Source organism: Psammomys obesus, unplaced genomic scaffold, assembly GCF_907164565.1.
Source record: "Psammomys obesus unplaced genomic scaffold, mPsaObe1.curated_primary_1811, whole genome shotgun sequence".
NCBI lineage: Eukaryota > Metazoa > Chordata > Mammalia > Rodentia > Muridae > Psammomys > Psammomys obesus.
Window position 1 is genome coordinate 54,065,463 of NW_026585895.1, and position 13,718 is coordinate 54,079,180.

Genomic DNA, 13,718 nt, shown 5'->3' on the forward strand with positions numbered 1-13,718 from the left:
TGTTCTGCAGTGTATTTGAATTTTTCCTATTCTCTAATGTAAGCATTAATCGCTATAAACTATGATGTTAGAACTGCATTAGTTATGTCCCAAAAGCTGGTTATTTCCAGCATATTTTTGCCACTATTGTAACCATGGGCATATCTTCCTACCCCAGTTATTGCAGCTCACAGCTGGGTAATACTATTGAAGAGTACTATCTTTCAAACAAAGCAAAAATAGCTCAAATGTAGGAGGGAGAAGTCATAGGGTCAAAAAGAAGAAGAAAAAAACAAGGAAGAAGGAAAAATATTATCCCTAAATGGAAAAATATCTGAACAAATTAGATGAATATATGAACATAAGAAACAAATTAAAACATAAACATTTAAAACACACTACAAAAGAAAGTCTTGTTTAACATGTAGGGAGAAAAGGGAATCGCATGGCAGAAGACAAAAGAAAAAAAATACAAGCAAAATATGAATCACAGGAGCATCTTCCTTCTCGATCCTCAGAATCCAGAGAGTGCTAGCTTCATACATGCAGGGATGGGGGCTAGCTGGACTTGTCTCTCCTGCGTCTGATGCTATTGCTAAGTGCACCAGGCAAATTTCTGGTGTCTGCCGTGACTGTCTTCACAGCAGCCAGTTTCATTCTTGGCATATCAGGGGCCTCTGCTGGCCACACTTAGCTTTGTATTCTGTGGTCTAGACAGATCCTCTCACCCTCTTGACACTCCCCAGATTGTACCTTCTGAGATGAGTGAAGGGCATTTCCAAAGTGTATTAGTTGCTCTGATAAAATACTGTGACCAAAAGCAACTTAAAGAAGAAAGGGTTTATTCTAGGTTATGGTTCCTGGGGATAAGATTCCATTGTGGCAGGGAAAGTACAGCATGGTGGCAGGAACAGGAAGCAAAGATCACCTTTCATCCACAGAGAAGAAGCAGATAAAGAGAACAGGAAGTCAGATGAGGTTGTAACCCCTCAAAGTCTGCCCCGGGGAGCTATTTCCTCCAGCAAGGTGCATCTCCTAAAGGCTCCATAAGCTTCCCAAATGGTACCAGCAACTGGGGAACAAGTGTTCAAACACACGAGTATGGGGAGTATTTCTCATTCAAACCATCACTCTTAGTCAGTTGGGGTGGAGGAGCAGCCACAACACTGAAATCCTGCCTTTACTTTAAAGACCTCATGGGTATAAATCACCCCCAGAAGGAAGCCATTTTGGATACTGTCTTAGCTAAAGTTACTGTTTCTGTGATAAAAACACCACAACCAAAGCAACTTTGGGAGGAAAAGGGGTTATTTGACTTACACTTCCATATCACTGTTCATCATTGAAGGAAGCCAGGACAGGAGAAACCAAGAGGCAAGAGCTGATGCAGAGGCCATGGAGAGATGCTGCTTACTGGCTTGCTCAGCCTGCTTTCTTGTAGAACCCAGGACCACCATCCCAGGGATGGCCCCACCTACAATGGGCTGGGCCCTCCCCCATGTAAATGCCTTACAACTGGATCTTCTGGAGGCATTTTCTCGATTAGTTTCCCTCTTTTCAGATAACTCTAGCTTGTGAAAAGTTGAATAAAGCTAGCCAGCTCAGGTATCATGCATAACCATGGAACTTCAGAGTTCTAGGATACCACAGACAGGTGGTTCCAGAATTTGCTTATGAGCTGGCCTCAGATGCAGACCTATCAATACTCCATGGTAATTCTCAGTTGATGAAATCTGTTCCCACCACCTATGACTGGACTAGCTCTCCTTATGCCCTTTCCAGCCTACACCAGCCTCCTGTCACCACTTTGACAAATTTGTCCCCTTCTGTTCTCCAAAACTACCTCTCTGGGCCCCTACTCTGCTTTCAGTAAAGCTGATGAATGTGCCTGGCCACATGTATCACACAAAGTCTAATAGGCCCAGGCTTTGTGGAATTTGCTATATGAGTAAGACCTGGTCACTGGTTAGTACCTAGAACTCTGTGGATAGATGTGCTCTGTTCTCTCCCTATTTAGTCTGTGTTAATCAAATGTTCGCTCACATGAAGGGTGCCTCGAAGCTAAGGGAGATAGGAAGGGGCCAGGGGAAGACAGGCTTCATGAAGTCCTGCCTCTGTGACTCACGTCTTCTACCTATGCCTTATTTTCCACAGGTTCACTACCAACTATACATTCAAGTTTCAAATTCCTCAGGACATAAAAACACTAACTAAGACAGGGTCCTTGGGACTGATAACATCTGGAAATGCCCTCCCAGAGATACACAGAGTTGTGCTTTATTAATCACACAGGTGTCTCCGGTCCAATCAAGTTGACAATTGAGAGTAGCTGTCATGTGGAGACTCGGGATGGTGCAGTGTAGATGTGTAGAGGATGTATTTGGGTGCTGATCATCGCACCTGTATCTTGCCCAGAGGCGTTCTGCCTGAAAAATGTAGCAGACAACCAGGGTCCCAAGCTGCTGGTTCCTGGGCCATTTCCACAGTGCTCTCTCTCTCCTTGCACTATAAACCTCTGGGTAAGTCACAGGCTTCTGGGGACCCAGAAAGAAACATGGGGGCAGTATTTGTATAGTCATCATTTTACAGGAAGAAAGGAGTCCCAAATGTACAAGCCCAGTGAAAAATATCAAGAAAAAAATGAAAAATTCCCCTGCTACTGGCTGAGAGATCTCAGCTCATCTCTTGTTCATCTCAGAATGATCTCTTGTTCATCTCTTTGCTTTCCACAAACTCCTCAAAGATCCTCATGAACCCTGGCTCTGTAGCCAGGCTGTGACCACCCTCACACAGGGGTGAGGGTGGTATTGAAATGCTGGGCCATACAGTACATGAGGGGGTGAGGCAACAGGACAGGGACTCTACCCAGGCTGTCATTCACATCTGCTCCAGGAGCCTCTGAGCACTGACAAGACACAAGCTGCTATCTCAGGGGAGCCCAGAGATGGGGCCTTCCCAAGCTAAACCTTCTGAGGAGAGTAGCCTTCAGGCTCAAGCAGAGGTGTTTATGCATGTTTGGACATAAGCATTTCAGTAGATAAACCTTCTGCAATGCTGACAGACCCTGGAGGCCCCTTCTGTCTGGTATCTACATGAAAGAATTCTCACCTGCCCCAACCTTAGTGAGCAGAGGAAGGATATCAAAGATCCCACCCTATTCAGGCTCCTGCTGATGGGACAAGTCAGAGTTTGCCTGGGAGATGGGAGATCAGAAGGTGGTGAGAGAGGGACCCACACACGAATCACCCACCAGGTTCTCCTTGCAGAATCCCACCCTTCTTCTAAGCTCCTCCTAGAGAACATGTGACCTCAGGGGCTCCCTGCATTCTTGTTGGCCCCAGCCTCTCCCCATGAAGACTGACCTGTAGTATCAGAGGCTACGCACTGGGCACCTTCTGGCTGACAATGTATACACCAACCCCAAGAAAAGTTCAAGGCCTCTGCATAGCATAGTCGCACCCTGAACTGATGCACTTGGTATGGAGTGTTGTCCTGCAGGGAATCTGGGAGGCTGGAAAAGAGGAAATGAAGAGAGAATCTACACAGCACGGAGTGACTCTGAGGTTCAGGCTCATAAGCTGATAATGGTGGGTGTTTCTGCTCCTGTCTTCCTGTTTCGAGCAAAGATATCACGCAGGCTGGGCATAATGGTGCATACCTTTAATCCCAGCATTTGGGAGGCAGAAGTAGGCTGTATCTGAGTTCGAGGTGAGTTCCAGGACAGCCAGGGCTATATAGAGAAGCCCTGTCTCAAAAACAAAAAAGTGGGTTCTGCCCCTTCACCCCCACCCCCTGCTGTACTCCTACAGAAGGTAGACAATGAAGGCTCTACCCCCGCCCAGAAATGAGCACTATGCTGGGAAGTCCCTGCCATGCCACTGAGCAACAACCCAGAGCATGGCAGGAGGGCCTCCTATACAGAGCTCACTGTCTCTGTGGGCATCATTCCATGATCCTGAAAGTAGCCTGGCATGCTACCAAGATATGGAATGACAAACTAAGTTTGTGTATCTTTAGGAGGTGAGGGACCCTGAGAAACACAGAATGAAGAGACATAACAGAGACATAACACTCAAGTGAGGTTCATCCTGAATTCCAGACCCCTGAATTTGTTTCTGCCAAATGTGAAGGGTGGCAGCTGGACTGCTTTCAGGAACAGTCGTGTTTCCTGCCCAGAAAGTTGTGTACTACTTTCTAGAAGCTAGAGGGGGAAACACCCCTGAGCACACCATCAGAGACAGAAGGAGCCAGGCAAAGATGTACCAGGCTGGGGCTGAAGTAGGGATAGAGACAGAAGAGTCTCAGTGAAGGCTGGAGGGATCTGAGACAATGGAGGATCAGGAGTCCTGCTCATGGCCAGCTCCTCAATATCAGGAGAGAGAGCCATGCAAACTGGGGCAGGCATCTCCTGAGAGGGGCTCTAATTGGGATGCTTTGAAAGTCAGCATCCTGGTTTAAAAGGTTGAGACATAAGAACAGAAACTTGGGGAAAGGAGACAATGTCTCCCGAAATGACCAGTCGTGGGCAGATAGCTTGTGCACTTCTTAAATAACCTTAGTCACCCTGGTGACTAAGGGTCCAGTGCCTGCCACCTTCCCCTAACGGCTCCGGTTTCTCTGAATATTTGTACACACCAACTGTTTTTTTGAACCAAGTGACAGTGTTGCCACTGTCCCCACAAGACAGGACAATCATGGTGGTCTCAACTTCATAACCCCCCAACCCAGACTCAGCTTCAACTTCAACCCTGTTCCTCATGCCCTGCATGCCCAGGGCTTCAGGGCCATGGATGAGGTTTAAGACCACTGGCACCTGTCTCTTTTCAAGGACACGGGGGGGGGGTCCAAATCAGGTTTTGGGAGTGGAAAGGATGAGAGAGAAGGTGGGGGCCACAGGACTAGGGAGTCAAGAACATCACAAGCAACTGTGCACTTCCTTGACAGAGGCATGGAGGACTTGGCTCCCCAGTGGAGGCCCACAACTTTAAGATGGATGGTCCCACAAGCCAGAACTGTCACTAGAGGCAGTCAGGGGACCTGGACACTGGCCTTGATTCCGGACCTGTTGGACCAGGTCATCTTAACCTCAATGATCAGGGAAACTACATCCAACCTCTGATATCCATCATTGGCAAGTAAATGGATGGTTGGTTGCCTTCATCCAGGGCCTTATGTCTTATTATAAAACACACTGCAATATTGTAAAGTCAAAATTCTAGGAAATCTAGTTTTATGTAGCTAGTCAAGCATGATCAATCCTTTTATGGGAAATAAAAATTCTGACTATGGGCTGCAGAGATGTTAACAGCATTTGGTACTCTTAAAGAGGACCTGAATTCAACCCACAACACCCATTTGGTGACTTACATTTATCTGTAAGTCCAGTTCCAGGGGACCCGCTGCTCTCTTCTGACCCCTGTGGGCACCAGGCACACATGTGGTACTCATGCATACAGAGAGAAGCTTGTCTGAAATGCAGATGCCAAGAAGAGGAAGGAAGCGGGTGCCGGGTCACAGGTGTAGAAAGACAGGTGGAGACAAAGGGCTGAGGCCTTCCAAAACCATTTCTTCTCTTATGGGCACCTCCCCAGAAAACATAAGACACTGAACTGCACTTGGGGACCCATTAGCACCTACTCATTTTTCAGACAAATGTTACCAAGGATGTAAAAGAAGGCACTCCACTGACATGTACCTGCAAATCTGATCATCAGGACTTTGACTCTTACCAAGTCCAGGGATCTGACCTTGGACACCTGGCTCCTACCCTCACCACTCCAGAGAGATGTCACCTCCCCAGCAGTAGCAGGAATTAGCAGAAGTTCCTTGGGTCCTAGGGCAGAAAGCAGCAGCGGTCAGCCCAGAGGTCAGCAAGAGTAGCTTTGTGGTTCCCGGGTCAGCTCTGTGTTTCGTTCTCTGCCCTCTAGATGTTGTGATCACTGGGTTTGGATAGAAGGAAATGCAAGGCATTAAATATCAGAATTGTCTTCTGTGGTGCTTTTGTGCTGAGGAACCCTTCTCCAAGGGAAAATGCTATCAAAGTGGGAAGTGCCCCACCTAGGGATCTGGAGTGGGCCAGATGACAAGGACTGCCTCTCAGAAGCCATCAGCTCAGCCCTGGTCCTGAGGTGCTCCCTAAAGCCCCTGTTCCCTCCTAAATCAAAGTTGCCACACCTCCCCCACCAAGCCCTTCCAGCATTATACATATTTGTCCCGCTCCTCTCCAAACCCCTTCCCTGGGAGTCGGACATGACCCAGCCGCTGTGCCCCACTGTGGGCTGAGTTCTTCCCTTCCCCTCCAATGCCCTAGTTCCTACATCCTCTGTCTACTCAGGGATTCTGCAGACCTTGCTGGCTGCTTCCCCCAGCCTTCAGCCCAGCACTTACAACTGTTAATCCCATCTGTCCAAAATTTTAAGCCAGATTTGAAGCAAACTTAAATTAAATACTGACCAGAAAGGATGGACTCTAGCAGATCCATCTCTGTGTTCTCAGAAAATGGCCACAAGTCACACCTTGCAGCAGCTTAAAAAGGTAACCCCCACAGGCCACCATATTTTCTATCAGGTCCAACTAGGTGCGAGCATATGTCCTGACATATTTCCTGCCTACATACTTCCCGCCCACGCCCAATCAGAGGCAAGCACACATCCTGATGTATTATATACCCACACACCTCCCTCCCACAGTGATCAAGAACATTAGGTGTAGATGGGTCAGACAAACAGGAACATATTTTTAACTGTCTTAACTGCAAACAGAACCCTTAACCTGCAAGATATATTTTTCCTGATTTAATATCACAATAACGTCCTGGAAGCCTCCATCTACCAAAACTACCTCTTCTTTCTTCCTCCAAGTATTTTGTGAAGGTCCAGAAGATAGGCCATTCACTGAGCCCCTGATGGTTCTCTGGTCCTTTCTTCATCCTCCTATCTGCTCACAGACTTTATCCCATGAAGCAACTGCACCTTCTTGCACCTTTGAACCTGTGAGCATGTAAGACATATGTAAGTCTGTGTGTGTGAACATACCGCCTGTCTCTGTCCAAACCCTGGCCCCACTGTGGTGGAGAAAGGCCCTGAAGTCTCAGGGCCGCTGCAAGGGAGGAAAACAGTCACTATCACCGCCCTCAATAACTACCAGAATAAGTTGGGCTGCAGTGGCTCCCAAACAGAACAGTGGCAGCAACTCCTGGGGGGAAGTTAGCTCAGGCTGGTCCAGTGATGGTGGAGTCATACAGGTGGGACTCCAGTACCAGGCTGCAGTGCCAGACTTAGACTGTGCCAAACTGGCAGGGCACAGTGAGACAACCTTGGCATGCTGGTCTAGTCACCTCATCAGAATCTTTTGGAAGCAAAACTGGACGAATACAACGAATATAGTATAACCTGGCTCCATGGCGGCTCAGCAGATTGAGCCACCAACCAAACAGCGTGCATGGGCTGGACCTCGGCCCCGACACGTGCAGCACATACGCAGCTTGGCCTTCATGTGGGTCTCCTAACTCTTGGAGCTGGGGCTGTGTCTGACTCTGTTGCCTGCCATTGGACCCCTTTCCTCTAACTGTTTTCTTGTCTGGCCTCCGTGGGAGAGGACCCCCCCTGGTCCTGCTTCAACTTGATGTGCCAACTGATACACATGGGTGGGGCCTTTCCCTTCTCTAATGAGAAGGGGAGGGGAAATGGAGGGAGGAAAGGAGGGAGACTGAGAATGGGGCTGGGAGGAGAGGAGGGAGGGAGCTGGGATTAGAATGTAAAGTTCATTAGTTAATTAATTATTAGTTAATTGATTAATAATTAGTTAATTAATTAATAGAAAAGTTTGATGGTAGAATAGAGCCTTACTGACTTCCAGAGGTTATTTTAAAATGCAGCACATGCTGGACTCTGGAAGCACAGCTTCTCATATACAAGTCATGAGGAAATACGGGCGAGATTTTCAGGCAATCTCAGATGTAACCGGAAACAAGTCAGTTGTTCAGGTGAAAAGCTTTTTTCTAAATTATCGGCGCCACTACAACATAGATGGAGTTTTACAAGAATGGGAAGCAGAATACGGTAAAGCCCAGTGGACTCAATACCCAAATACCTGTTAAGATGGCTCTATCAAGATCCCCCAAGAAAAGGAAGAGACTGCCCTTTGCCCTCGGTGTAAGATATGCCTCTGCTTTGAGGAAACTGCTGGTAGCTTTCAACACTTGGTGTGGACAACGTGCCATCCAGGCCAGGTAGCAGGTGTTACCCGGCGCCACCTAGCCATCTGCGTCACACCTCTGGGGACAAGCAGCCATTACAGAAAATAAAAATAAAAAAGGACATCTGCCTTAATTCTTTGCTCATTCCTCCATGTTGGCATGGCTTCCCAGAGAGCTCTGTTGCCTCCCATTCTGCCTAAGGGCTGGGGACTCACAGCCTTCACACCTCCCTTGAGTCTGGAGAGACTGACCCCAAGCACCATCAATGCCAAATCTCCCAGTTAACAGCTTCAGAACATGGTCGGGAAAGGTCCACTCTGTCCCTGTGTGTCCCGCAGTTTCTACTTTGTGCATAGTGTAATTCTCAGAAGGCCCTGTAGGCCTTCTAGAAAATTTCTCTTCTTCTTTTCTGAGGCTGCCACCTAAGTAATATCATGCTTCTTTGGAAATCACAATCCATTGGACAACCACTGCATTCTAGCATCTATGGCCAGATGAGACTGCACTAACCATGTGGAGATACAACTTTTATTGTTGTCTGGAACATTTGAATATTTTTTCTCTGCTTTCATTGCCAAAAAGAAAAAAAAGTAGATGCTTTAAGGTATGAACAGAGTTCTTAATTTAAAATACGCAATTAAAATTTTGATATTTTGACTCCTAAGCACTTCTTTTTTACTTTTAAGTTAGCTGATCTTCTCTTTAGAAAGAGGTTCAGCTGTAGACATATAGATTGGGAGTAGGGTGTACATTGTTATTAGAAGGCTGGAGAAAGGTCATTTCCAAGGTACTTTCTTCATCCTGACCCACACCAGCTGCCCAGTGATCAAGAAAAGGTTGTGGAGAAATGCCAGGGCACAACCCGCAGGTACAGGTAACAGAATAACATTAGTAACAAACCAGCTTTTCTTTGTGTTTTTTCATCACCCTGCTGTGTAGCTGAAAGGGGAGCATGGGACAGGGTCAACCTACCCTCTGTGTATGGCTCACGGGGCCACTAAGGTCTGTGATAAAACCCAGCTCGCCTCGCTTTTTGCATCCTCCCTCCAGTGAGCAGAAGCAGTGCAGGTGGCTGCTACAATGGCTTTCTCGATCTGCCAGTGACTCTGTATCTGTCTTTGTACCCAGGCTACTTTCCATAAGATTTGTTTCCTCTCCACAGTGATTAGACTTATTGACCATGTTGGATGGTGTGACAAGCAGAGTAGCTGTGCCAAGCACCAGGCTCATTCTGTCCTGCCCCTTTCATAGCTGGCCTCCAGCCACGAACTCAGATGTCAGTGTGATGATGACCAGAGTCACTGATTTTGCCTTTTTTCTTCAAGGAAAATAGACATTCTGTTTTCATTTGATGAAGGGGGAAAGTGGTCTTTGCCTGGCTGCTGTTGTAACAGTCTTCATGTATTAAACCTTTTTATGGCACAGTCTGCAGTGATGTACATCCAAGAAACCACTTGGCTTTCTGAGCTGGTGGCTCTGGTCTTGAACTGTGACTGTTCAACATGTCAAAAACTAGGAGCATCAGCAGGTTAAGTTTGGAAGATGGTGCTTTTGATGGAATATCACCTAAACGTGTGTTCTTAAAAACTATCAACGTGAATTACATAATTGTGTATTTTGTGGGAAAATCTTCTAACTATAAATTATTGTGCAAAATATAGTATCATGGACATATATAATAGCATAGCTTTTAGTTTAGAGATCCCTAAAGATATAAACTGTATTGTGTATACATTGAAAGTTTGTTTTATTTAATTTCACGTAGACATGTAGTGTTTAGTCCTTTCTCTTACCCACTGATACACCCTGTTTCTTGAACGTTGTGTTGGCTGGTCGGCAGCAGTGATCAACATTAGTAGCTCTTTACCGGGGTCCTGGTGCCTCAGATCCGCTCAGTGTCACAGTTAGGTGCTGTGTCGGCAGGAGCAGAGGTTCCTGTAGCACCCCGCTGCCTCTTTATTTGTTTGTCACGACATCTCCCTAAAGATGGTTTTTGATAGTTTTTTATAAGACCCACTCAATGATGGTCATAAACCTTAATCAAAAAATAGCAAAAAAGCTGACTGCGGTGGACTAATTAAACAGTCGTTCTCTGTTTATATACAGTTTCCTTGGTACCACACACCACTCTAAGTGAGTTCATTGTCACTTTAAATTTCAACTATACCCTGATTTTGTTTTTTCTAAATATCAGATGTGTTACTGGTATGATTGCACACCCAACAGCCCATTACATTAACTGGATCCTCGTTTCCGTGTAAACAAAGGAAAGTCAGAACAAAGCCGTCTTCCTCTCCTGTCTGTCTTGTTTGTACACCTCGTAACCCAGGATTGAAGTCTTCAGTATAAAGTAAGCTCCGCCTCAGATTGACTAACGGAGTTAGGTCACCTGAGTCTTGTGATGGTGTGCATGCTCTTCCCACCCCTCCCTGGGTCTCCGCAGCTTCTCCCCACTGTAGCAAAGCACAATTGCAGGAACGTTCCAATTACAGTTCAGAGGGAGGGTCAGCAGAGTCTATGCGTGTGCTAAGATAATGAGTGTTCACAGCCACCTTCTCTAAGACGAAAATTTATACTGGAGTGAATAGCATTCCATTATGTAGACTTAAAACTTTGCTAAGTGTTTTCAGGCTGCTTAAAATTTTTTCAAGATTTTAAAAGATGTTTAAGGTTAAATTTGTAAATATAACAGAAATGCTGTATATCTTTTGAAGTGATAAGTCAATGTTAAAATTTTAAAGAAAATATATTGTGATAATGCTGTTGTGAGTAATAGTTCCATGTCTTTCTTTGCTTGTTTCTGATTCATTATAGTCATCGTGGTGAATGTTCATAGTTTATAACTGCTTAGCTATTAACTTATAACATTTGTTAGTAGACACTGGGAAATTTATTTGCAAAATTCTTCAGAATCCATCTTTTTCTATTTCCAATATTTGGTGAAGCTAAATAAAAATTTTCAGGCCATTGGAGAAAAAAGTAAAATAAGAATGAGCATAAATTTTCATATTTGTATTATTACTTTATTGTGTGTATGATTATTTGGCCTGAGTGTATGTCTGTATGCCACGTGCATGACTGGTACCTTCGGAGGTCAAGAAAGGATTCAATCCCCTGAACCTGAAGTTGTAGACAGATGTGAGCCACCAAGTGGGTGCTGATGATCAAACCCGGGTCCTCTGCAGGAGCAGTCAGTGTTCCTAACCACGGAGCCATCTCTCCATCCCCATGAATGTATTTTAAAGGTGCACTTTGTTTATATGTGAGTGAGAGTGAGGGGAGGGCTGAGTGTGGGGGAGGGGTGGGGGTGTATATAACCGTATGCATGAGCAGAGTGCCCAGGGAAGCCAAAAGAAAGTGTCAGATCCCCTGGAGCTGGAGCTGCGTGGTGCTGGGAACAAACGCAAGTCTTCTAGAGGATCAAGCATCTAACCTCTCAGCTCAGATCCACCTGCCTATGGGTGGTATCACCCACAATGGGCTGGACCACTTACATCAATTGGCAGTCAAGAAAATGTCTTAAGATGTGCCCACATGCCATTCTGATGGAAGAAATTTTTCAGTTGAGGTTCTGTCTTCCCAGGTCAGTCAAGCTGACAGCCAAGATTAGCCACCACAGAGCCTTCTTCCCCAGCTCTAGAGGGCTTCCATTTATTTCTCCTCCACTTACAGTCTAGCTGATGATTAAACTGTAATGAAGAGGGCACTTGTTTGCAATGTACTCAGTGGGTAGCTATGAGTCACTTTTTTACTGACAGAGTCAGTGGAACCTGTGAGTGTATTCCCAGTGATTTCCTGGCCCCAGCCCACCCCTGTCTTGAAGGCTTCTGTTTGCATGGCCATCCTGCGTCTCCCTCCTTGCTACCCTCTGTCCTAACCTTGATCAGCTCTTGACCCAGGCAACCCAACTTTAACCCTGGGCCACAGCCATACCTTCTCCCAGCAGATCTGAGCTCAGCCTTGTGGAGGGTGTCCCACCCCCAAACCATCCCCTGCAGCCCGAGCTGTTCCTTAGAGTTGTTCTTACTCTTATGTTATTAATATAATGTTGTTCATTATATTAACTATTCCTGTCAAGCCTATTGTATCCTTGTGTCTGCTGACTGAACACTGATTCATATAATTATACATTATTTCAAAAGGAGATAAGTGCCATGAGGAAATGGCAAATATAATAAGACAGACAGCAGCTTTGAGGAAAAAGTGGTATTTTGTGTGGAGTTTTTGGTTGTTTGGTTGGATGCTTTTGCTTTTTTAAGACAGGGTTTCTCTGTGTATCCCTGGCTGTCCTGTAACTCCTTTGTACACCAGGATGGCCTCAAACTCACAGAGATCCACCTGCCTCTGCTTCCCAAGTGCTGGGATTAAAGGTATGTGCTACCATGCCCGATGGTATTTGTATTTTAACGGAAACATCACCAAGGTATCAGGTTTGAACACAAAATCCAAGATAATGGTAGAAATTGATTCCAGATAAGACAGATGTGATCTTTCAGCCTAAAAACAATAGAAATGAGACCAATCCAAATGTGAACAAGATGAGCAAGGCTTTACTAAGACTTTAGCCCAGAGGCAGAAAGGAGCTAACATGACCCAAAGAGGTGATCAGACTACCCCACTCAACAGAGGAAGGGCAAGCTTCATTGGTTATTTCCCATTGGTCAGGGCATGATTTCAAAAGGTGCCCTTCTTTTTGTGTGCAGGCATCCTTGCTGGAGGTCTACAGGCTGATGATGGTCAGCTTTCCCTGGAGCTGCTGAGCCCCTCTGCATGTCATGATTATTGCTTTGCATCCTGGACTTAGATTTGGAATCTGAGGTCAAGCTGTGAGTTCTTGAGCTGCTGAAACCAAAGATGGGGTGGAACAAATGGGTACCATGTCTAAGAAGCACAGGCAGGTTCACAGAATGCTTGTCTTAAGTAAAACATCACTGTGTGTGTGTGTGTGTGTGTGTGTGTGTGTGTGTGTGTGTGTGGTGTGGCGTCCATGTACATGTGCATGAGTGGGTGCACACACACAAGGCTGAATGCATTCAGAGAGCAGACAGCAACATCAGGTGTTTTCCTCAGCTACTATCCCGCCTTATTTTTTTAAGACAGGATTTCTCAATGAACCTAGAGCTCACCAACTGGGCAAGGCCGGCTGTCCAGCAAGCCCAGGCATCCATCTGTCTCCATCTCCCCAGCACTGTGATTATAGGCCAGGGACACTAAGCTCCGGCTCACAGTTGGAGGAAGAGCTGGAGAGGAGAGGCGGGGAGGCAGCGGAGGTGTGTTTGCGTGCATCCGAAAGCCAGACGTCCACGTCAGATATCTTCCTCAATCACTCACTACCTTGGTTTTCGAATCAGAGCTCTCACTGAACCTGGAGCTCCCCCACTTTTAGACTAGCTGGCCGCTGAGCTCTTAACCTCCCCACCCCGTGTGCTGGGGGAATAGATGCTATTCCATGCTCATGCTCCAGCTCCAGCAGGTCCAAAAGGGGGTGGGGGAGTGGAGTCAGCCAGGGAAGGTGAATCAGGATAGCTGGTGTTGACTGAAG